We start from the raw sequence: 26,256 nt of genomic DNA, 5'->3' as shown, positions 1-26,256 counted from the left end.
TATGATGTGGTCATATATGTGATGATGATTATTGATGCCTTGATGGTATGATGTATGAGAAATATGCATGTTGTGATATATGCTTGATGATTGGTTATGGTTGAATTGTGGATTGAACCATGTTGATGGTGAGCATGATATTGATTGTGTACAAGGATGATTTATTGGAATTGGTGTTGTTGAAAATTAGCATGAGGAAGAGTATATGATATGTCAATGTGTTTGGGTTCGAGCCACTTGGGTGAAGTGGGTTAAAATGATGGGATAGTGATTTTTGTGAATTGTGGTAAAGTGTCAATGTGTGAGTTGAGGAGGCTTGATGTTGAATTTGATATATTTTGATTGATTTCAAAGAAAAAGGATGAAATTGGCATGTTTTGATTGATTTTGAAAAGAGTTGAAAATGGCTTGTTTTGAAAATGGCATGTTGTGGTTTTGTATGAAAAACATGGTTTTTGGGTATACTTTGACGGGACATAACTTGGACTACGGATCTCTGTTTTGTGCCAAATCTGTTTAGAAATGAAATTTGATCCGGGATGTCCACGCCATTCGAAGAACGGGTGAAAAACGATTTAAAATGAGGAAGTTATGTCCGTCGGAAGATTGGGGTTTGAATCTGTGAATTCTGCAGCTTTTAACTTAGAAAATTTTTAGCAGAACGACCCCTCGCGCGTAGGCGCACTTGGCGCGTACGCGCCGTTCTTCCAGAAAGCGCCATCCACGCGTGCGCGTGGTGTGTGCGGGCGCGCCGATGTGCTGCACCCAATGCCCAGCCATTTTCCAGAAAGTTGTGCCAAAACTGTGCCAGATTTGTGCCTGGGGTACGAGAGTACCCACGCGTACGCGTGGCTGACGCGTGCACGTCGATTGGCTAATTTTCAATCCACGCGTTAGCGTTCATGACGCATACGCGTCGATGAGTTTTGTGGCCATCCATGCGTGCGCGTGGAGTACGCGTACGCGTGGCCCTGTTTTCATCCCAAAGTTAATTTTTGAGTTTTAAAAGCCAAATCTCATACTTCTAAGCCTCCGATCTCACCATTTATGTCTTAAGTCATCATGATATGCCTAGCAATGGGAAGAGGAGCTAGGGGATGTGGTAACTTGCGAGTGAAGCAAGGGAAAAATGAATTATCAATGAGGATCAAAGATGATTATGTGAGAGGCGGAGGGTGGTGGTGGAAGTGCTTGTTATGCCATGGGCCGAAAGGCGGTAATTGTTAATGAAACGGCTGGTTATGGATTTAACCATGAGCCGGATGGCTAGATTATTGCCGTGTTACGGCGGAGCCATGATTATGGCCAAGTATAATGCATATATATGCTGTTGAATGAATTGTGAATGTTGCACTTTTATTATCAGAGATGAGAGTTTCCCTGGGAGAAAGCAGTGGCTAGCCACCACGTGCTCCAGGTTGAGACTTGAAGCTCTTTTGACCCTATGTCGTCAGGGTGGCTGGGCAGTGTGAAAGCCCCGGATGAGCTCACCCCCATAAATATTCACCAGTGAGGGTGATGGATATGGATCATGATTATGATCAAGTTTATATTGAGTATAACTCGAGTTGGGGAGACACGACAGAGGGACAGTCCAATGGTTAGCTACCAGGACTTGTCGGGTTGGCTCTATAACCGACAGATGATATCATCAGCCACTAGGGACAGGCATTCATCATATGCATACTATATGAATTGTTTGAGATTGCCTATTTGACTGCATATTATTTGCTAATTGTCTAAATGCCTTAATTGTTCCTATTTTTATATTTCTTGTTTGATATAACTGTGTTTGCTACATTATACTTCTGCTGGTGGTTGGGAGGTCTGAAAGAATTGGAAAGGGAAGTATTAGTTAGACTGAAGAAGCTTTAATCAGTCGCCACTTATGGTTTAGCTTGTTTATAAGCTTTGAATTATCTGGAGGAAGTTCTAGGATTGCCTTTGGCTTTCCTCTATTATTATGTATTATATATGTGGAAGCTGTTACCATGCTGAGGACCTCTGGTTCTCACCCATGCGGATTTTGTGGTTTTCAGATGCAGGACGTGAGGTTTCCCGCTGAGGCATGCTGGAGACTTCTAGATTTGCGAAGATCCTTTGTTCTTGGGACTATGAATTGGTTTATATGTTTTGATTAGATACTTTTATCTCCATTAAATAATACAAACTGTGATGACTCCTCTTATGGGAGATTTTGGAGAATAGGTTTTCTGTATTTGTGTCCCTTTGGGTTTCCTTTGGGGTTTTCCTTATTTTATCATATGTATATATTGCTATGCTCGGACCGGTTATCTTTGCAGCCGGATTTTGAGTCTTGATATTCCTATTTTTGACACTCCCTTGTATATATATAATCTCACGTTGGTTATCCTTGTTTGTTACGTTATCGATCGGAGTGTTGCGCTTTCGAGTTGCGATTTTTGTTTACCCCTTTTTTCTACAAAGGCTCCTAGTTATAATCAATCATTCATACTACTATATTTCTAAATTTTTATTTTAGAGGTCGTAATACATTGCCATCTCTGAATTATGACTTAAGCATAAGACTCTGTATGGTAGGGTGTTACATGTTCTGTCACAAGAGAAGGACGCACGAGGGAGGAAACGGAACCGCGAGGGAGCTCAGCCACGGAGAGAGAAGACGCGCGTCAGATCTATCGCCACCGGTCTGCCCATCTCCAAACCACATAGCCGTCTGTGAAGCTGTCTCCGTCGCCGCTGCCGGAGGTCGCCATCAGAGCCGCCGCTCCACTTCTGTCATTCTTCTTTTTACAGTGAGTTGTCCGCGCCTTGAACCGTGTTTTCTTTTTGTAGTTCCACCTTGTCCTAGGTTCCCAGCAGTAATGTCTGTGTTGTTTTTCATGCTTGGTTTTTGGAACAAAGAGCTTCCAACAGTTGCTCTAGTTCTTAGTCTTAATCTTACTATATTTTTCTGCTGCCGTCTAAAATTAGAACAATCGGATGATTAGTATTTTAAATCTTTTTTGTATATATAGTAATATGGACTGGTAACTGGCAATATCGCAGGGCTTATGTTTTATTGGGTAAACTTTCAGTTTTTGCATTGTTGACGAGGAAATCTTAGGTTCATTTTAAATTTTTAACCATGGAACATCAAGATTTAGTGGATAAGAATGAAGAGAGCGTTCAATCGATCGAAAAGGTTAGCAATACTGAAGTTCGGGATAAGATGAATGAGGTTGAAGGTGTGAAATCTGAGTTAATGTTGATGAGAGCAAGGATTTGCAATTTGAAACTAGTTCTATTCAAGAAGTGCAAAGGAGTAATTCCAAGGGATTTGAAGCTGAAATTAAAGTCAATACTAATGCACAAGAGTACTCTGGTGATAAAGAGGGTGCCAATGGAGATTGTGAGCCTGAAAGACTATAGCCAAATCTGGATAAAGATTGATGAACTTGCAGTAATTGTCCGCAAAATGGTAGAGTTTATTCCTGGGAAGGACAAATTTCACAAAATGCGCAGGTTCACTAATTGTTTTCTTGAGTCAGAAGTTGTAGATTTCTTGTCTGAAGGTCAGTATCTAGAAAGCCCAGAGGTATGGATTGAATTACCCTATATACAACTAAAACCCATGCAGAAATCCTCATATGTAGTCATTGTTTCATATTCTTTGATCATTTTATATTTGTTAATCATATGATCAGACAAATCTGCTGAATATTTTAATTGATTATCTTGGTACAATTCTTAGGTGTCATTACTATATATCTTTATCTTTGTGATTGTTGTCTGGTGGTGTAGGCTGTTGAGTTTGGAAGAAAGCTTGCTAGCAAACTCTTCTTTTATAATGTTCTTGAGTATGTTCAAGCATTTTATTTGACGCTTTCAATTTCTATTGTTTCAATTATGTTTTATCATAAAGTTGACAATTCTATGGTGCCTTATTATTTTACTCTAGTGCATTATTATTTTGATTCTATTTTTTACATTTTTTTGGTGATTTTGATACTTTTGTTTTCTTAAATTTTTGTGTTTTTAGGTAACTACATCATCATTATTAACATAGAAATATTAATTCAATTTTGTTATTGATTTTGTGTTTTTTACAATGCATTGAATTAGGATAGTTTGTATTGTGGAGTTATAGAGAGCCGCCTTGGAATTTAGTTTACATAGAGCCCTTTGAAAGTGATAGTCATTGTGATGCTAGGTTATGGCATCAAGGCTTAGAAATCTAAGTTAAGGATTCAAGTACAACTTCAAGAGGCAATGCAAGACTGTGAGGAGCTAACAAAGGAAATAGATGTGCTCAAAGAAAAACTTAAAAAGCAACAAACACGCCAAAAGGAAGAATAAGCTCGAGTGAAAGCTCAATTAGAAGCTCAACAAGCTGTTCTGAACTCTCTCATAGCGCGCTTTGACAATGAAACAAACTAGACCCTAAAGGTACTCCTAAAGTTGCTTATGGTTTTAATAAATTTTCGTAGATGATTTCCATTTTATATTAGTATACTTTAATTTGTATATGAATCTATTTATCACATTTTACTTGTGTCATGGTTGAAAAATGACAAATGTCCTATTATTTGGTTTGATAAATTTGGTTGGGTATGACTGAGACATAAGTTGTGAATTGGTTGTGTTTGTTGGAACTATGGACGGTGGAAATATCCAAGTTTTAGGGGAGGTTTTGCCGAAATATTTCTAAACATTTTGGATAAAACTTAGTGAAAAAATTATAATTAGTGTTATATCTTGTTTCTAACTTTTTTGTTTCGGTTTTTCTTATTTATAAGAGTGCTGAAATGGTGACCATATACTACCTTGAGGGCTCAAGAATATTTTGATGCATAGAGACACTAATCTATGTTAGAACTTTTATCTTTTGGTTGAACTTTTATGTTAGAACTTTTATGTTTTGGTTGAACTAGTCAATGTACTCACTAGCTAATGTTATTTTGTTTCAAGACAATTTTAGCTAAAAGGATCTTGTTTGACTTATGTATGTTTTTGCATATTATATACATGTAAACTTGCTTATTAAAATTGTTAATATATTAGTTAATTTAAAAAATAATTTAGTAAATTATGCATGTAATTTGTAATAAAAAAAAGTTGTTACAAAATAATTAATTTGCTTTCGTAACTAAAGAAAAAAAATGTTACAAAATTATGTTACATTTTGTAACAAAATTTTTTGATAGGAAAAAAATTGACTGTCACGAAAAATACCTTCAAGATCAAAATTTGTTACCACTTTTGTAACGGCTTCTGGTTTTTTGTATCAGAAAAAATTGTTACAAAATATGGTATTGAATTGTAACAGTTCCATTTTTCGTTACAAAAACTTTTTGTAACGGGACTTACTGCAATGGACCCTTTTTTTGTTACAAAAAACTTTTGTTTCAAAATTTCGACGTTTTGTAACAATATTTTTTGTTACAAATGCGCCTTTTTCTTGTAGTGTATCATAATCAAATAAAATTCAACACGCCAATTCCAATTCATGATATCCCTTATTTTGAACATCAACGGATCAATAAACCCAAAATCATCTTGATGATTAGTAACAAGATTAAACACCTCCACACAATCCGTCTCACAAATAATATCTCATTGACCCACATCCCAAGCTAAGAGATAACCTCTCCAAATAGCAAATAATTCTCCTTGAAGTATACTATTACTCTCAGTCATTCTCAAACACCCCCTTTGCCAATACCCATTACAATATATGATAACACAAGCAAAACCAATACTATCACCAGAACCAGGATAACAAGCATCACATCTAATCTTGAAAGTACCTATGGATGGAGGATTCTAAGAACTACTTAAAATAGAGGGGAGGGACATATGTTGTAATTCAAAAACACTCTTAGGCTCTTTTTCTGAAGCTAAAGCCAAACAAATCACATTTTTCGGAGGCCAAGTCTCATGAGAATTAAAGATGTCATTATTCCTTTCTCACCATATCCACCAAAGTCCCAAAAAGGACATATGTTGTAATTCAAAAACACTCTTAAGCCCTTTTTCTGAAGCTAAAGCCAGACACATCACCTTTTTCGGAGGCCAAGTCTCATGAGAATTAAAGATGTCATTATTTCTTACTCGCCATATCCACCAAAGTCTCGAAAAGAACCTGAACGGATGCTCTATGCTATGATACAAGAACTAGTTCTTCAAATCCATAGGATGACAAGAAATATCCAACATGTGCCATACAAGCTGAGCTTTTGGACAATCCTAAATATAATGTAAAATTGATTCCTAGCTAGAAAGACATCTTGGGTACCTATCCGATGATGACATCCATCTTCTGAAACGAAAATTTGCAATAAGAAGAGCCTTCCTAAGACACATTCAAGTAAACATTTGTGCTTTTTCGGAACAAGTTGGCGCCAAAGCCAAGGCCAATTTTCCCGCTCCTCCCATCTAAAAAGTTGCTTACACAACCATAATTAACTATTGCATGAGTTATAAACTTTGGATGTAACCCCAGACCAATACCAACCCACCCCCAAATCTGTTTGCACATTTGAGTAAAGTGCTTTAAACTTCTCCACATTAATCTTCATCCCAGATGTTTTGCAAAAATTCTCCAAAACTACCATTATATTTTGCACTTGTCTCTTTGTAGTTTAACAGAATAAAAACAAATCATTCGCAAACATTAAGTGGGATATTCTTGGTCCCCCTCTAGAAACAGCAACCGACTCCCGCAAGCCCAGATCAACCTAATGACTAAAATAGTATGCCAATCTCTTTATACACAACAAAAAAAAGATAAGGTGATATAGGGTCTCCTTACCTAAGACCCCGACTAAGAGTCAAATCATTCATACGATTCCCATTCTAAAGAATAGACAAGCAGAAAGTAGTGACATAATTCATAATCAAATTAATTGTAGGACTGAAAAAACTAAAGTTCTGAAGGGTATGGGCAAAAAATCTCCAGTCAACTCTGTCATAAATTTTCTCCAAATCAATCTTAAAGGTCAAGGTGCCTTTCTTGGATTTAGTCTTCTTTATAAAGTGGAGAACTTCTTGCGCAATAATGATGTTGTCAGGAGTTCCTCGTTTCGGAATAAACCCGTCTTGAAGCGGGCCAACAATCTCCATAAGATGAGGGCGTAGCTTATTAACAAGGACTTTCATGATGATCTTGTAAATCACATTGCAGAGACGAATCTGCCTGAAGTCCTTCATAGATACCGACTTTTTAACCTTCGAAATAAGAACCAGTAGAGTCTCCATCATCCTTGTATCAAGAACAATACCGGAGAACGCCTGCTTAATCATATTCCAAACATCAGGACCAATGATCTCCCAATATTCTTTGAAGACAAAAGCTTGAAACCTATCAGGACTCTAAACTTCAAAAGAATTTATGTGAAAGCACAATATGATTGTTGAAGAGAAAAGAGACACGTATTTTGGTAACTTCACTGAATTCCTTACTAATGACGATGTTGAGAATGACATCTTACAGCCGGAGTTAGGCGAAGAGCTTTTTACTCCTAAGAAATACATTTAAAGAAATGTCAAACTTCGTGATAGATAAAAATATCATAACTACAAGCAGACTTGGTTGAGCATATCTAGTAGTTCACAATGCTTAATAAGTTAAGTTTAGGATTTTATATATATTATGTTGTATTTGTTATTATTTTATTTATGTAATATCTCAAATATGCTATGTATTTTTTAATGTTGTTATGCTTGATTAGATAATATATTTAAAGTCTATTTTATTAGTGCGTAATATCTTTTATATATAGTACATAATTATTAATTCGAATAAATGACCATTTGTACCCATGAGAGATGAAAACACAGACATTTGTACCCGTGAAAGCTAGAAACTAATCTTGTACCCATGATAGATGCTGTCCGTCTGACAAAAGTACCCTGACTTGGATCTGAGCTTGGTTCGTGGATTTTTGAACCTACGTGGCACTCCCACCCCCACCCCCAAAGCCATATCTGAGCCAACCATTCACCATCATCATCTTCATCTTCTTCACCATCATCCCCATCCATCACTGTCTCTTCCCAGCCACCATAACCTCCATCACCATCACCTCAGCACCGCCACAGCCACCTCCCTTCACCACAACCTCCGGCGACAACCCACACTGCCGCGCCCTTTTCTCTTCTTCCCCTCTTCTCACCTCCGCTAAGCCTAGAAACCACAGCGCCAGCTCCTCCTCTCCACCAAAGCCCAGAGTGGCAGCGGCCACCTTCTCCATTCCTGGGTCTCCTCTCGTCTGCCACCAAACAGTCGCGACACCCAACCTTTTTCGCAGCGTCCTTACGGCGTTCCAACCCGTCACCACTCCCCTGTCCGAACCCTAGCCCCGCCATCCATCACCGTCGGCCTCTACGAGCCACCGCAACCCTCTTTCCTTTTCTCCCCTTTGCGTGTTCTTTGTCTTCCTCAGCCACACCAACGAACCGGCCACCTTCTCCTCCCTCTCTCTCACTGGCCGAACCGCCGCACCGTCGACGAGCCACAGCGACACCGACGATGAGCCCCTTTTCCCCTTTCTTCTTCCTTCTCTGTCATCCCATCTCACCATCGCGAACCAGCCTAGCACCTTCGCAATTCCAACCCCGTTTCCCGTTCTCCCATGGAACGACCAAAACAGGGTGCAGCCCCTGTGTCTTCCATCCCCTCCATTTTTCCCTGTTTCATGGCTGCGTTCACTCTCCACTACTGCAATTGAAGCAGTGCCACTACCAGGCCAGCGCTTCTGTTTGTTTTGATTTAGGTTTGTTTTGATTCATGCTACTGTTTGAAAAGTTTGCTGTTTTGATTCTGCTGTTTGAAAATTTTGGCTTGTCTGATGCTGCTGGGAGCTTTGGTGGGGTGGGAGTGCCACATAGGTTCGAAAACCCACGAACCAAACTCAGATCCAAGCCAGGGTATTTTTGTCAGACGGACAGCATCTATCATGGGTACAAGATTAGTTTCGAGCTTTCATGGATACAAATGTCAGTGTTTTCATCTCTCATGAGTACAAATGGCCATTTATTCTTATTAATTCTGTAATTTTATATTTTTATTTTAGTTAAGTTTTTGTAATTTAATTAAAATTATTTGATTTAATTAAAAATAATATAAATTTTAAATTAAAACAAGATCGAATATTAAAATGACAAATTTTATAGAGTTTAAAATTAATTTTTATAATATATAATTTTATAAATATTTATGTAATATTTTATGCGACTTAAAATAAAATTGAATTAAAATTGAACATTAAAGATGTTTTAAAAATGACCTTCAAACTCTATTTATTCTTCTAATCTGTTTTCATATAGTTTTTTTTCCCTTAGAGGTTAATGGAAGGTCTAATTATAAGTAAAACACTAAAAGAATACTAAAAGTAAAAGAAGTGTGTGGAGGCAAAGAATTTTAGTTTAGTGCAAGATCTACTTATAAGTAAAACGATTAAAAATTAATCGTAAAAGAAGTGTGCGGAGGGGATTTAGATTTTTTAAAATTTAAATTTTATTTTATAGAGTAAAGTGTAATTTTTTATCTTTGAATAATTTTTTTTTAATATTTATTTTTGGTCCCACCTATAAAATTAGTGATAAAAAATCACACTTTACTTTATAAAGTAAAATTCAAATTTTAAAGGTCATGCAGAAATCGGAAAAAAAATCCTTAGTCGCTTAGTTCCATGGAGAGGAAAAAGATATTCTCTTGCGAGCATTATTATTATTATTATTGGAAGAGTCCAAGTTTGACTATTGCACTGTTTTTTTCTGGGGCTCAAATACGTACCCAAACCAAGAAAAGAAATTAACGCCAAATATGTCATGTACAAAGAAAAGGCGCGTTTTCTTGTTTGGATGCAGAAAGAAAGACAAGAGGAAAATGATGATAGGGGTAAAGAAAACGAATATGAATTTTGATTTTGGTACTTCAGAGTGGTTAAGATGTGTTTACAACTTTTTATTAGCCAAGCTTGACCAGGCAACGTCAATAATGCATGAACCTATTCTAAGTAACCACAATTTAGTGGATACCAATTTCCGTGTAAGACAATGTGGTTCCGCGTCACTCGTTATCGTAGATTAATAGTTACGATAACCGAATGGATAATTGATCTGATCGTATAATTGGATTATTGGAATTTGGATCACTGATTTATTCGCTTGATGGGGTTATAATTTAATAAAAATGTAAAATTTAAAAAATAAATTTAAAAATAAATATTAGAATACATCCCTTTACAATAAAACATATTAGTAAAATTCAAGTATTACTATTTAGATATAATTGGTAAAAAAAATAATAAATTAGTCATTAATATAAAATATTTTCTCAATTTAAATGAATAAGAGATAACAAAAGATAACATAATCGATTTCTAAATGTATTTGTGATGAAGATATTTTCAAATTAAAATTCTAGCAAAAAAAAAAGAAAAATTCATCTAAAAAATTTTTAACAACAAATTCAACAACAAAATTTAACTCAATGATGATTTAAAAAAAAAAGTTTAGCTAAGTGATTATTTCAGCAAGTCAACAACAGGTTCCAGATTTAGTGATGATAATGAGTAATAAATTCAACGTTAATGATTTTTAGCAACAAACTCAATGTTCAATCACTAATAAATTCAAGCTTCAACCACTAACAAATATTTAACTAAGTGATTCTTCAGTAAGACAGCAACAAAAGTTCAATCACTAACGAATTCAACTTAGTGATGATTTTCAGCAATAATAAAAAACTAGCTCAGTAATATTTTTGGTAACAAATTATTCAAGGTAACAATTCATGTCAGTGATGATTTTCAACAAAAAAACTAATTCAGTGATATTTTTAGCAATAAATACACCTTTCAGCAACAAAATCAAAGTGCAGTGATAAATTATAGCAACAAAACTAAAACAGAAAGAACAGGAAAATTTTTTGGAACTCACTAAATTGGGTTCTGGTTGTGTGAAGGAAGCTGACGGCGGGGAGGAAGCTGGCAGTGAGGAGGAAGCTGACGGCGAGACTCGTAGCGAGAAGACGACAACGGCAACCAGTCCCGAAACCTGCTGCTTCTGCTTCTGGAGATGACAGCGCAAGGAAGGTGCGCGATTGAGTGCGAAACGGTGACGAGACAGAGAGCGACAAAAACGACCAATCCTGAGACCTACTTCTTCTGCTGCGGGCAACGATGAGCGCAGGGAAGATGCGCTAGCACGACCCAGTGCGACAAGGTGACGATTGACAACACAAAGACTGATGACGAGCTTGAGGGGAGACTGGAGACGAGAGAGGAAGAGAGCTTGAGTGCGAGAGCCAGTGAGCCATAGTGAAAGAAATGAGAGAGCTCGAGCTTCAGGCCTCAAGGAGAGTGCGATGAGACGAAGGAGGAGAGGGCTAGGTTAAAAGCGTTTGAACTTTTGATGAAGGAAAACGGCTTCATTTTCGAAATTTTTAAAAAAAGAATTAAGCATGACCTGGTCTGGATTATGTAAACCGACCATATCACCGATTTTGATGAAAACCACATGGGTCAAACTGATTTTAACTAGGTCTGTTGCTTGGATAGTTCGAAGGGTGACTTGACCTAACTAGATAATCGGGTGATCGGGTTTTCAGTCGAACCGATTGGGTTGGGCTAGATTTGATAACTATGCTCCTAATTACACTTATACTTTTTTAAAGAAAGTACAAGAGCAACTCCATAGGTAGAAATAGATAAGGTCTTGCCACACTTTACTCTTAACATATAAGTCTGTAAGTCTAGTATATAGTTCGTTATAAATTATGTTTTAAATATTAAATTTGGCTTGTTATTGAATTTAACCTAACTTAAAGTCTATTAAAAAGTTTGATATATACAATTTTTTATTAAAAATAAAATAAAATTAAAAGTTTTATTTTTAATTTTAAAAAATTATTTATATGCACTACCATCGTGGTATCACGATCGAACGACTTAGACTACACATGTTGAAATAATATGTTAAATCAAGTAGTAGTGACATTATATTTCAAAGACAAATGAACTAAATAACAAAATGAAACAAGTCATATACCAGCCTGGCCTTTGTTTTCATCAAAGTCGCTGACCCATTAGTATACTTCGATGACCTGGGTGATGCCTTGTTGGCTCTGTTTGTGAGATGACAATACCTGAATCCGTCATCAGTCTCCCAATGGACGTACAATTCCTTCTTAATGTTTGGAGGGAGCCAAATAGTAAGGTGGTCACGCCTCTCACGTACGTTCTCCATCATCTACTGAAGTCGCCTAACCATATGATGGTCGAAGATCTTTTTCATTATGGTATCGTGAGTCTTGTCCCATGTAAAATTTTCATGTTCAAAGAAGTATTTATCACTAGTTAATCGAAGTATACCGTATTAAACAAAATAGAAGATGTAAAGTAGCTAAGGCTTAAATATGTTGAGTTCTCACCGTCTACTTCTGAAACCATCGCTCTCTGGTCTTAGCAGGAATTTTTTTGTAGCTCGGTCATGGGTGGTCGTACATCAACTTAATGACATTGGTTCACTCCTGTGTACATGCATTATTATTTGGCATAAACCTATCAATGAAAAACTTAAGATTAGTAGTTTAACTGAAATTTGAACTTCAATCATATTTAGAATTTTTAGAAATTTCGACAGAGTTTCGTCTATAATTAGAAGGCGCCTGCAACTTTATCCGTTAAAAATTCTCTTAAACAATTCACAAACAAACCATTATGGTAATATACAACACAAAATCATCAGCAATATCCATCAATAATCAGGAATTCTCACACTTTCAGAAGTTTAAACCTACTAACATAAATCGAACCTATCTTAACAACCTAAATCCATTAAAATTAGAAAATTGAATCTAACTAAAGTAAACTAACTACACTGTATTTAAGACACATTAAAAGAATACACAAGCCATCAAAACGTCAGGCCAAATCGTCATCCATACTACAGGTGGTGGTAGAGGCAAATCTGGCTGGGATCCGTGAGACAAATCTGGCACTGTGATGTCGATCGCTGGAGGTGTCATCGCCATCGAAGTCATGGGCTGCTGAGCGGATGGAGGTGGTTGAGGAGTCCACACTAGTGAATTTGTCGGACAACTTCCTAGTGGTGGGGTGGCGCAGCAGAAGGAGCCATGTAGTTGGGGTTAGGGACCAGGATGAATGGCTGATCATGTGGCCCCATTACCTGTGACATCCCAAGGATAGTTGGCGTAAAGGACAATGACCGAGAAGTCCTGAAGGTACCAGTAGACACCCTCCCTCTACCCCCAACCACAAGGTCGATTCGTGACACATCTACCTGTCGTCATGTCTATAAAGAATTGGAAAAACAAAAATAATAACGAACAAAAATAATATAAAGGAAAAACAAGAACATTCGCAAGTTAAAACAAACAAAGAAGTCAACAAAAAGTAAAACGAAATTCATGCATCATAATCGAGTGTTTGTGAAGTGGAGTGATGAATGACAAACAAAGAAGTATATCAAAGCAAAGTGCACAAACTTAATAATCAAAGCAATAATCAATACGAACAAGTATCACCATGTATTGGTGTTCATACATCAATAGTATCAAAGGAGTACAATATTCATTTGATTTAATTTTAAAACAAACTTACATAGCATAAAGTACAAATTTTGGGTACACTTAACAAATTATGAATATGTGTTAGCTGAGTTTATAAAATAAACAAATTGCAATAAACATCCAAAAGCATGAGCATTTGTCATTCACTATAAATTTTGACAATTTAATTCTCAAATCCAATTTTATGTGGACCTATTATGACTACTTAGCTCTTATCCAACAAAAGCTAATCAACATATAACGAGAGATAAGGACATTTTTTACCATAAAAAGGACACGTAGATTATTATTCATTGACATTTCAACTCTAGCCCTTCCCTAATCTACAAAAAACACTTATAAAGAACCCCGACAAGAATAAAGGAACCATGTGAAAACCAAGTTCACAGATCCTAAATCTTAACTCATTCATTAATTAAAATCGTGTCAACAAGAACACCGTAACAATAGAAAATAATATATAATATAAAGAGGAAACAAGAAAATCTAAAAGCAGAAAAACAAAAGTGAAAAACGAATACCTAAAATGACAAGGGGTACTCTGGATGAGCGTGATGTCGCTACCGTTCTTGGAGGTGTAGGAGGTGAATGTTGGACAGTCACCACGACTATTCCTTCTGATGTCGTTGATGCAAGACGCTCACTGTCGAAGTTTCATCGAAGCTCGCCTGAGAGGGGGTTGCCGAATGAGGGGACTGCTATCGGAAATAGGAGAGGCGAGAGGGTTAGAGAGAGTGAGAAACGAAAGGGTGAGAAAAGATAGTCTAATTCAAAATCAGTGGGAGAGGAGGTTACTGGAGGGGGCTGCAGGAGATGGGGGAGAGAGAGAGAGAGAGAGAGAGAGAGAGATTGTAATTCAAAATGAGGGGGAGGGGGGAGAGGGTTCCCGACTCAAATTCAGCGAGTGACCAAAACACAACAATCCATTAATTAGGTTTACCATCGGAAAAAACTGACGGTAATTATCGTGCCAATTTTTCTTTTTTTTCCTCCCTCTATTACGGACAAATTTGCCATCGAAAACTCGAATTCGTCGGTAATTGTTTGCCTAATGAATTTATTGTCAAAATTTTCGATAAATCTACCGCTAACTTGTGACACTAAATCCTACTATACTCAGCGTTATTGTAACACCCTCTCTATCAGAAGTCACGCTTCCGGCTGCGCTACTCTAATAGCAAGAAGTATTACGACCACTTTACATACTAAATAATAAAATAGGAGCCTGTGATTCGACACTATATCGTTGATTTCTTTGAAAACCATAAATAAATACTTTATCTTAAGAAAAATACAAAACAGGCATACATTCATATACAAGACTCCTTACATAATAGTTCAATATATTATACATATAAAACATACAATTCCTATCCCTCTTACAAACTTGTAATAACAAAGACGAGGGAAGAAAAATAATCTAATCAATACAACAGCATATAAACCAAACGCAGTATAACTCTTCTTAATGCTTCTTCACCCGGTTCCTGAAAAGGTAAACCTGTAGGGGGTGAGAACCTAACCACACGGTCTCACCACGGAGTTTCAAAGTTGTCATAAGAAGATATTCAATAAGAAAGCTGTTTTTAAGCTCAGTGATTATCATTGCCTTATGAATCTTTTAAAAACCAATGAATAATCGTTCATAACCTTTTCAAAGAAATAACTTTTAATCTTTTAGAAATCCGAAACCTTTCCTTTCCTATAAGAGAATCTCAATCAAAAACCAAACACACAATCAAACAGCACAATCAATAATTCAGCACCAAAGTTCATTCTCAAATGTAGCACGGCAGAACAAACACAGGCAAAACAGACAAGGAAAACACAAGTAGGTAGCAATTACAGCAAATAGTTCAAGTAACAGTTAAGAACAGTTTAGCAATTAGGCAAACCAAAACAAGTTCAAACTCAAGCAAAGCATACAAATGCATATGATGCATGCCTGTCCTATGGCTGATGAGGCTCATCTGTCGGTTATCCAGCCAACCCGACAAGTCTGAATTGTCCTTAGACTGTCCCCCGACGTGCATCCCCAAGAGTCTATGCATAGCTTTTTCTCAAATAACCAATATTGCTCAATGGGGGTAACATTCCCGGGAATTTATATAGTGCCCGGTCACACTTACGTCGTAGGGTCAACAGAGTATCGAATTTTCTACCTGGTACACATGGTGGCAAGCCACAGCACTTTATCCAGGGAAACTCGTGTCTCAGATATTTCAATTTCATAAGCCATATAAATAATTCATTCAACATTCATCAATGTCTAAGTCATTCTCAACATCATTATCATTCATCAATCATACCTCATTTCCAATTTTATCGGATTTCATTCAAAATCATATTTCAAAGAAAATCCTCATCGTCCTTCTTTCCATTCCGTTCACTAACAATTCCCAATTCAAACATAACTTTTCCTTTGATAAATAAAGTAATCTTAAACTATATAATGCTTAAAATTAAACCTTTTTAAAATAACTAATTCAAATAAAACTTCTATTTTTATAAAATTTCGGCAGCATCTCCTCTAAAACTCGGACACTGCCACCCTTTCCGGGTCCCAACCAAACCAAACCAAGTGCCTGTTAATCATTCAAATCATTTCTAATAACCATTTTCACAACCATACTGAAATCCAAGAAAACTGTAAAATCCAAAATCCAATCAATGATTAAGAACTCTCGGTTTTCTCAAACAGTTTCAAACCAAACCATTCCTCAAACCTTGTTCGCACCTTTTTCAAAATAGTAAATTATTCTCAGTAAACAAGCCATTTTCAAATATCAGGTCCTTTCCAAATTTGTTTTTAAAATCAGATTCCGGCATCAAATCAGATTTCAATATTCAATCTTTTCTAAAATCAAACCTTTTCTAAAGTTAAACTAAATGCCAATAATAAATCTCATCCGATAATTCAAGAAAAACCACTTTAACAATATCATTCAACTAATCAAAACACCCAATTTTCTCAATCGATCAATCTGTCAATCAAATTAATAATCTCGTTCATTCAAAACAGCTCAATCCAATTCATAAGACTTACGAAATCACAGAAATGTATTTCACGCATTAATATCGATTTATCACAACTCTGAAAAGGAAAACAAATTTAAGAAAGACATCCCTACCTCAACTAGCTGAGTTCGCGTAATTTATCGTGGTAATTCCCTTTTCTTTCAATTCATGGCGACAGTGACAACAATAACCCCCATGGAAATAACAACAGCCCGACACCTCTTATAACAACCGTGTCAATATGAATTGCAATGACAGTGATGCAGCTACAGAGAAACAGAACGGTGGAGCCACAAGAAGCAGAAATTAGACCAGGAAACCCGTTCTGGCGGCAGTAGCATTAATCTGAGTGTTTAAGGCAGCAGAGAGCATTAATCGGTGAATCTAGCCTGGAAGGCAGCAGCGTAGGCAAGGTTTTCCCTTGGCGGTGAGAAGCGGCGGTGGCATGCGGCGGTGGCAGCTCTAGCGATGACAAGGTGTGGCGGTGGCTGCACAGTAAAGAACGGCGGCGCAACACCTTTCTCTCTCACATGCAACTCTCTTTCTCTCACTTGTGAGCTCGACGGCAACGACCATGGAAGCTTCTCGGACGGCGATAGAGGCGCGAATGGCGGCGATAGGCTTCGGTGGCGACGTCTTGACTCAGCAGCGGCGCAGGAAACGATGGTGCTGGTTGCGGCAAAGCGCGGCGGCTCCTCTTCCTCGCATCTCCTGGGTGCTTCCCTCAGTCACGTGTTTTCCCCCTCCATCAATCGGCGACGGCGAGGCAATAACAGCAGCGGCGCCTCCTCTCCCTCGCAACGGCGTAGCAGCTCCCTCTGACTCTCTCTCTCTCAGACGCCTCACTCTCTCTCTCCCCTCGGTTCTTTCCTGCGCTGGTGATGTGGTCAGCCCTCCCCTTTTCTTCTTCTTTCTTTTGGTTCTTTTTTTTTATTATTTTGGAGTTACGTTGGGTACTTGGGTATTGCTGGGTATTGGGAAAAAGAGTGTGGCGGTGGAGGGTAAGCTTAGAAGGGGTTAGGGTTTTGTTTAGCGTGAAAAGGAAAAGGGAAGAAGTGAGTGATAATTAACTCCCAATCTTTTCTTAGTTAAAATCAGAACCAGAATTGCTAAATCTAGTTATCATAACAATTATTAAATAAAATAAAGTGCTATGTCTTGTTTATATTTCCAAAGCAGCAGCATTAAAGCATTCAAATAATTTCCTTACGGTTGAATAAAGTTTTATAAAACAAGCTATTTATGATTTAAATAAAAAGTAGGATAATAATAGAAATCAAATTAAATATAAATATCCATCTTTAAAAATGTCTTCTAATTAATAATTTTTAAATAATTTTCAGTTAAATACTAATTTAGTAAAAATTAGAGATAAGTAAATTAATTCTCTTTTATTTATAAAATAAGGTTAAAAATCTATATATTAAAATTAAGGCATATAAACTATTCATTATTTTTCAATTATAAGAACTCTAAATAATAAATAAGGGTTTACTCAACTTTTATATAAAAATCTCTAAAAATATAATCTTAAATAAATATAATATATCATAAATAATTTATTAATAATTTTTAAAAATTTAGGAGTCTTACATCCTACCCCACTTATAAAAATTTTCGTCCTCGAAAATTAACTTAATACTTAAAATACTAAAACAGTTTTGAATACTTTACTTTTGTATATTTTAGAAAAGCAGAGGTCATGGCGTATTCATGTATATAATTTTCTAAATACCAAATATTTTGCAAAACTTAGGTGTAAAGAAAGAAAAAAAAAGTGTGGTCTAAAGCAAAAGTTACAAGATGGTTCAAAACAAAGATGTCACAAGAAGTGCAAGTGTCCTAGTTAGGCCTTTGTTAAAATAAAGGGGTATCTAGAAGGCAAAAGTTTGAAAATAGGCTGACGTAAACAAACAAACAAGATAACGTCTGCGCACGGACCTCGTACCAATTCAAAACTTCCGCTTCCTAACTCCATCAGTCACTTCACAACTCCCTGACCGACGATAAGCCTAACATCTGCAAACCCTTCCGCGAGAAAGGAAATTTTCACAACTCCTCACAACGTCGTACACTTACCACTTCACCTTCCATATCCATAAACACATCTTAAGGAACAAACGTATCGTATTACTATACTTAAAGGTCGCACGTGACATTAAAACAATTTTCGAGTTTATTCAGAAGAACACAAAACCTTAGAAAAGAAGGACAACATTCATAAGAGTTTGAAAGAATTGTTGAGACCACAAGTAAACAAGGATATACAAGCAATGAAGGGTGCTAAAAAGAGAATCAACTGACAACTACAAGGGTAACTCTTGAATCAAAGGAATTCGATAAGACCAATAAGATGAAACCCAATGCAGTATTTTGAAACGAATTCAAGCTAAATCAAGAGATATGAGGTTTACAGAAGAAGGATATCCAAACCAAAGACAGTGTATAGAACTCAAGAGTATGGTTTAAAAATATTCTCGAATGCATTGTTCGTAAAGAATGGAAAACTTAAGGAGAAATCATTTCATGTTCTAAAAGAGAAAATGGGTAACAAACATCCTTCAAAAGATTAATAAAAGCGTAAATGTGACATTATTTCAATATAAATTAAAGTGGAAATAGATTACACAAACTTTGTAAATAAAAAGATTAATTTGGCCAAGAGCAAAATTGTATTTTCTCTTCTTTTTCAAGCATGTATGAAAACTACAATCTTGTTGGAAGAAAACCTAAGATAAAGTTTTACTCATAAAAGGAAAAGATGATACACTATAATCGAACGATTTAAATCACATACAGAATTTTTCAGAGTATAAGGTAAAGGAGTATAAGCTGAATTGAAAGCGATTTTATTAAAACTTCAATAGACGGTTATATCGTCTCAAAACAAGTTCAAATCACATCAAAGAGAGACACTGTTCAAGTAAAGCAATTCAAAGTCAGGGACAACTTTGCATAAGAATAACTCAAAACTTGTTTAAAAAGGTTTAAAACAAAACTCCAATAATATACTTGAATTCACAACCTTATAAAGATGTTCAATAATATTAAGATGTGAAAAAGGAAACTAACTCATTTTAAGAAAGGAACTTAAATCAAAGGATTTCGGTTAGGATTCATAAAGCATGTCACTCATAGAAACGAAAAGCTTAAGAAGGAACTCAGCAACTTAAAAAGTCGATTCAAAACTTAAATTTCTTTAAAAGAACTCAAAACTTCGTCAAAATGGTCCAGAACAAAATTTTGAGAGTATACTTAGAATAACCACCTCGCAAAATCATTTAAGAAAATTATGGTGCGCTTAAAAGGAAATTAGTCCATGGAAGAAAGAATCTTCAAATCAAGAGAATTCAACAAGAACTCACTAGATATGGATTATTAAATGAGTTTTCAATTGGTCCAAAGGAATACAAAACGCGTCAGGAAAGGTAACTTAATCAATAGAAAATTCTCAAGAAAGAATCTTTGACTAAAGAAAGACAAATAAAAGGACAAATGGTGCATCAGATGGAAACGAATTCAAGTTGACTCGGATGAGCATGAGATTCATAAGAAATGAAAAACTAAGACTAATGATGATGTTCAAAAAAAAAGGTAAGAGAGTAATTAAAAACAGAATCAAATATGACATTCTCAGAAACGAAAAGCTTAAGAAAGAAATTGGTCTATTCACAAGAAGAAAGACATGAGTCCAACATTTTTTTTCTAAACGAACAACAATTGTATAAACAATGTAATATGCTAAATCAAATTCAAATTAAAAATAAATTAGGTGAAGTTTACCAAACAAAAACCAACTAGGAAGAGATAAAAATCTTTCTTTAAAAAAAATATCTACATATATAGTCTAATAAGGATATTTGTAAAAACAGTAATAAAATTGTTAGAAAATCAAATTGCATTTAAAGTATATTTACATTTCCATAAATCAGTGAAAAAACAGGCAAGGTATTGGAAACAATTAATTTTTTAAACTGTATAAGAAACTTTCAATGTTTAAATAAAGAAGTATATATCAAATTAAAAGAGGTTGTATATTTCAAATCAAAAGTGGTTTTATTAAGATTTAAAGAATGACTGTAATTATCATCAAATAAGAGGAAAACTAAATTACAATTTGTTTACAAAGGACTCGAAATATGAACTTAAAAAGGTGTACTGCATCAAACAGATTCAAAGCTATATAAAAAAAATACATGATTCAAAAGGAAGTGCTTAAATAAAGAAGGTAAATACACCAAGGATTTTAAACAGGCATAGGCAGTTAGGATCAAACAAGAGCGTACGTGAACAAGAGTAGGATTGAAAGATAATCTGATCACTTTTCAAGAAAAGTATCGCAGACAAGAACCTTAGAGCATACAAAGCAGGAATAAGATACGTGATATTCGCAGAGTTCAAGACACTTAACCGCGTAACTTCGAGAAATAATCTCTAACATTCACAAAACCCGCGACTCACGTTATCTATGACTCCATATCGTCTATGATAAACCATTGGTGCTTCCATATACATAATTTACTAGTGTTAAGCCGGCCAAACTTAATACCAGGAATTATGCAATGCGAGACTAATGGCATTAATCAATAGACCGTCATGTACTTAAAGCTCTATTCTCGTTATTCAAACAAGACCTACTACATGACAGACTCTCAGAATATGCAATTGAAGCATAGTCGGTTCATTCCTCAGGCTCTACAGGAAAGACCGCTCTGATACCATAATGTAACACCCTCTCTATCAGAAGTCACGCTTCCGGCTGCGCTACTCTAATAGCAAGAAGTATTACGACCACTTTACATACTAAATAATAAAATAGGAGCCTGTGATTCGACACTATATCGTTGATTTCTTTGAAAACCATAAATAAATACTTTATCTTAAGAAAAATACAAAACAGGCATACATTCATATACAAGACTCCTTACATAATAGTTCAATATATTATACATATAAAACATACAATTCCTATCCCTCTTACAAACTTGTAATAACAAAGACGAGGGAAGAAAAATAATCTAATCAATACAACAGCATATAAACCAAACGCAGTATAACTCTTCTTAATGCTTCTTCACCCGGTTCCTGAAAAGGTAAACCTGTAGGGGGGTGAGAACCTAACCACACGGTCTCACCACGGAGTTTCAAAGTTTTCATAAGAAGATATTCAATAAGAAAGCTGTTTTTAAGCTCAGTGATTATCATTGCCTTATGAATCTTTTAAAAACCAATGAATAATCGTTCAGAACCTTTTCAAAGAAATAACTTTTAATCTTTTAGAAATCCGAAACCTTTCCTTTCCTATAAGAGAATCTCAATCAAAAACCAAACACACAATCAAACAGCACAATCAATAATTCAGCACCAAAGTTCATTCTCAAATGTAGCACGGCAGAACAAACACAGGCAAAACAGACAAGGAAAACACAAGTAGGTAGCAATTACAGCAAATAGTTCAAGTAACAGTTAAGAACAGTTTAGCAATTAGGCAAACCAAAACAAGTTCAAACTCAAGCAAAGCATACAAATGCATATGATGCATGCCTGTCCTATGGCTGATGAGACTCATCTGTCGGTTATCCAGCCAACCCGACAAGTCTGAATTGTCCTTAGACTGTCCCCCGACGTGCATCCCCAAGAGTCTATGCATAGCTTTTTCTCAAATAACCAATATTGCTCAATGGGGGTAACATTCCCGAGAATTTATATAGTGCCCGGTCACACTTACGTCGTAGGGTCAACAGAGTATCGAATTTTCTACCTGGTACACATGGTGGCAAGCCACAGCACTTTATCCAGGGAAACTCGTGTCTCAGATATTTCAATTTCATAAGCCATATAAATAATTCATTCAACATTCATCAATGTCTAAGTCATTCTCAACATCATTATCATTCATCAATCATACCTCATTTCCAATTTTATCGGATTTCATTCAAAATCATATTTCAAAGAAAATCCTCATCGTCCTTCTTTCCATTCCGTTCACTAACAATTCCCAATTCAAACATAACTTTTCCTTTGATAAATAAAGTAATCTTAAACTATATAATGCTTAAAATTAAACCTTTTTAAAATAACTAATTCAAATAAAACTTCTATTTTTATAAAATTTCGGCAGCATCTCCTCTAAAACTCGGACACTGCCACCCTTTCCGGGTCCCAACCAAACCAAACCAAGTGCCTGTTAATCATTCAAATCATTTCTAATAACCATTTTCACAACCATACTGAAATCCAAGAAAACTGTAAAATCCAAAATCCAATCAATGATTAAGAACTCTCGGTTTTCTCAAACAGTTTCAAACCAAACCATTCCTCAAACCTTGTTCGCACCTTTTTCAAAATAGTAAATTATTCTCAGTAAACAAGCCATTTTCAAATATCAGGTCCTTTCCAAATTTGTTTTTAAAATCAGATTCCGGCATCAAATCAGATTTCAATATTCAATCTTTTCTAAAATCAAACCTTTTCTAAAGTTAAACTAAATGCCAATAATAAATCTCATCCGATAATTCAAGAAAAACCACTTTAACAATATCATTCAACTAATCAAAACACCCAATTTTCTCAATCGATCAATCTGTCAATCAAATTAATAATCTCGTTCATTCAAAACAGCTCAATCCAATTCATAAGACTTACGAAATCACAGAAATGTATTTCACGCATTAATATCGATTTATCACAACTCTGAAAAGGAAAACAAATTTAAGAAAGACATCCCTACCTCAACTAGCTGAGTTCGCGTAATTTATCGTGGTAATTCCCTTTTCTTTCAATTCATGGCGACAGTGACAACAATAACCCCCATGGAAATAACAACAGCCCGACACCTCTTATAACAACCGTGTCAATATGAATTGCAATGACAGTGATGCAGCTACAGAGAAACAGAACGGTGGAGCCACAAGAAGCAGAAATTAGACCAGGAAACCCGTTCTGGCGGCAGTAGCATTAATCTGAGTGTTTAAGGCAGCAGAGAGCATTAATCGGTGAATCTAGCCTGGAAGGCAGCAGCGTAGGCAAGGTTTTCCCTTGGCGGTGAGAAGCGGCGGTGGCATGCGGCGGTGGCAGCTCTAGCGATGACAAGGTGTGGCGGTGGCTGCACAGTAAAGAACGGCGGCGCAACACCTTTCTCTCTCACATGCAACTCTCTTTCTCTCACTTGTGAGCTCGACGGCAACGACCATGGAAGCTTCTCGGACGGCGATAGAGGCGCGAATGGCGGCGATAGGCTTCGGTGGCGACGTCTTGACTCAGCAGCGGCGCAGGAAACGATGGTGCTGGTTGCGGCAAAGCGCGGCGGCTCCTCTTCCTCGCATCTCCTGGGTGCTTCCCTCAGTCACGTGTTTTCCCCCTCCATCAATCGGCGACGGCGAGGCAATAACAGCAGCGGCGCCTCCTCTCCCTCGCAACGGCGTAGCAGCTCCCTCTGACTCTCTCTCTCTCAGACGCCTCACTCTCTCTCTCCCCTCGGTTCTTTCCTGCGCTGGTGATGTGGTCAGCCCTCCCCTTTTCTTCTTCTTTCTTTTGGTTCTTTTTTTTATTATTTTGGAGTTACGTTGGGTACTTGGGTATTGCTGGGTATTGGGAAAAAGAGTGTGGCGGTGGAGGGTAAGCTTAGAAGGGGTTAGGGTTTTGTTTAGCGTGAAAAGGAAAAGGGAAGAAGTGAGTGATAATTAACTCCCAATCTTTTCTTAGTTAAAATCAGAACCAGAATTGCTAAATCTAGTTATCATAACAATTATTAAATAAAATAAAGTGCTATGTCTTGTTTATATTTCCAAAGCAGCAGCATTAAAGCATTCAAATAATTTCCTTACGGTTGAATAAAGTTTTATAAAACAAGCTATTTATGATTTAAATAAAAAGTAGGATAATAATAGAAATCAAATTAAATATAAATATCCATCTTTAAAAATGTCTTCTAATTAATAATTTTTAAATAATTTTCAGTTAAATACTAATTTAGTAAAAATTAGAGATAAGTAAATTAATTCTCTTTTATTTATAAAATAAGGTTAAAAATCTATATATTAAAATTAAGGCATATAAACTATTCATTATTTTTCAATTATAAGAACTCTAAATAATAAATAAGGGTTTACTCAACTTTTATATAAAAATCTCTAAAAATATAATCTTAAATAAATATAATATATCATAAATAATTTATTAATAATTTTTAAAAATTTAGGAGTCTTACATCCTACCCCACTTATAAAAATTTTCGTCCTCGAAAATTAACTTAATACTTAAAATACTAAAACAGTTTTGAATACTTTACTTTTGTATATTTTAGAAAAGCAGAGGTCATGGCGTATTCATGTATATAATTTTCTAAATACCAAATATTTTGCAAAACTTAGGTGTAAAGAAAGAAAAAAAAAGTGTGGTCTAAAGCAAAAGTTACAAGATGGTTCAAAACAAAGATGTCACAAGAAGTGCAAGTGTCCTAGTTAGGCCTTTGTTAAAATAAAGGGGTATCTAGAAGGCAAAAGTTTGAAAATAGGCTGACGTAAACAAACAAACAAGATAACGTCTGCGCACGGACCTCGTACCAATTCAAAACTTCCGCTTCCTAACTCCATCAGTCACTTCACAACTCCCTGACCGACGATAAGCCTAACATCTGCAAACCCTTCCGCGAGAAAGGAAATTTTCACAACTCCTCACAACGTCGTACACTTACCACTTCACCTTCCATATCCATAAACACATCTTAAGGAACAAACGTATCGTATTACTATACTTAAAGGTCGCACGTGACATTAAAACAATTTTCGAGTTTATTCAGAAGAACACAAAACCTTAGAAAAGAAGGACAACATTCATAAGAGTTTGAAAGAATTGTTGAGACCACAAGTAAACAAGGATATACAAGCAATGAAGGGTGCTAAAAAGAGAATCAACTGACAACTACAAGGGTAACTCTTGAATCAAAGGAATTCGATAAGACCAATAAGATGAAACCCAATGCAGTATTTTGAAACGAATTCAAGCTAAATCAAGAGATATGAGGTTTACAGAAGAAGGATATCCAAACCAAAGACAGTGTATAGAACTCAAGAGTATGGTTTAAAAATATTCTCGAATGCATTGTTCGTAAAGAATGGAAAACTTAAGGAGAAATCATTTCATGTTCTAAAAGAGAAAATGGGTAACAAACATCCTTCAAAAGATTAATAAAAGCGTAAATGTGACATTATTTCAATATAAATTAAAGTGGAAATAGATTACACAAACTTTGTAAATAAAAAGATTAATTTGGCCAAGAGCAAAATTGTATTTTCTCTTCTTTTTCAAGCATGTATGAAAACTACAATCTTGTTGGAAGAAAACCTAAGATAAAGTTTTACTCATAAAAGGAAAAGATGATACACTATAATCGAACGATTTAAATCACATACAGAATTTTTCAGAGTATAAGGTAAAGGAGTATAAGCTGAATTGAAAGCGATTTTATTAAAACTTCAATAGACGGTTATATCGTCTCAAAACAAGTTCAAATCACATCAAAGAGAGACACTGTTCAAGTAAAGCAATTCAAAGTCAGGGACAACTTTGCATAAGAATAACTCAAAACTTGTTTAAAAAGGTTTAAAACAAAACTCCAATAATATACTTGAATTCACAACCTTATAAAGATGTTCAATAATATTAAGATGTGAAAA

The 26,256-nt window shown here is 35.8% G+C and overlaps 2 long non-coding RNA genes across 2 annotated transcripts; both read right to left on the bottom strand.

The window, feature by feature from the left end:
* Positions 1-14,811: 14,811 nt before the first annotated feature.
* Positions 14,812-17,681, bottom strand: LOC140175934 (uncharacterized). The gene is made up of 2 exons (XR_011867058.1): positions 16,693-17,681; positions 14,812-15,062 (listed from the first exon to the last, which is right to left on the bottom strand). It is a non-coding gene; the product is annotated as an uncharacterized lncRNA (long non-coding RNA).
* Positions 17,682-21,427: 3,746 nt separating this feature from the next.
* Positions 21,428-24,285, bottom strand: LOC140175932 (uncharacterized). Its single transcript, XR_011867056.1, has 2 exons — positions 23,310-24,285; positions 21,428-21,678 (listed from the first exon to the last, which is right to left on the bottom strand). It is a non-coding gene; the product is annotated as an uncharacterized lncRNA (long non-coding RNA).
* Between the last annotated feature and the right edge of the window lie 1,971 nt (positions 24,286-26,256).

Source organism: Arachis hypogaea, chromosome 10 (genome assembly GCF_003086295.3).
Source record: "Arachis hypogaea cultivar Tifrunner chromosome 10, arahy.Tifrunner.gnm2.J5K5, whole genome shotgun sequence".
Lineage (NCBI taxonomy): Eukaryota > Viridiplantae > Streptophyta > Magnoliopsida > Fabales > Fabaceae > Arachis > Arachis hypogaea.
The sequence above is the reverse complement of the archived record's forward strand: the minus strand, read 5'-3'. Positions and strand labels throughout refer to the sequence as shown.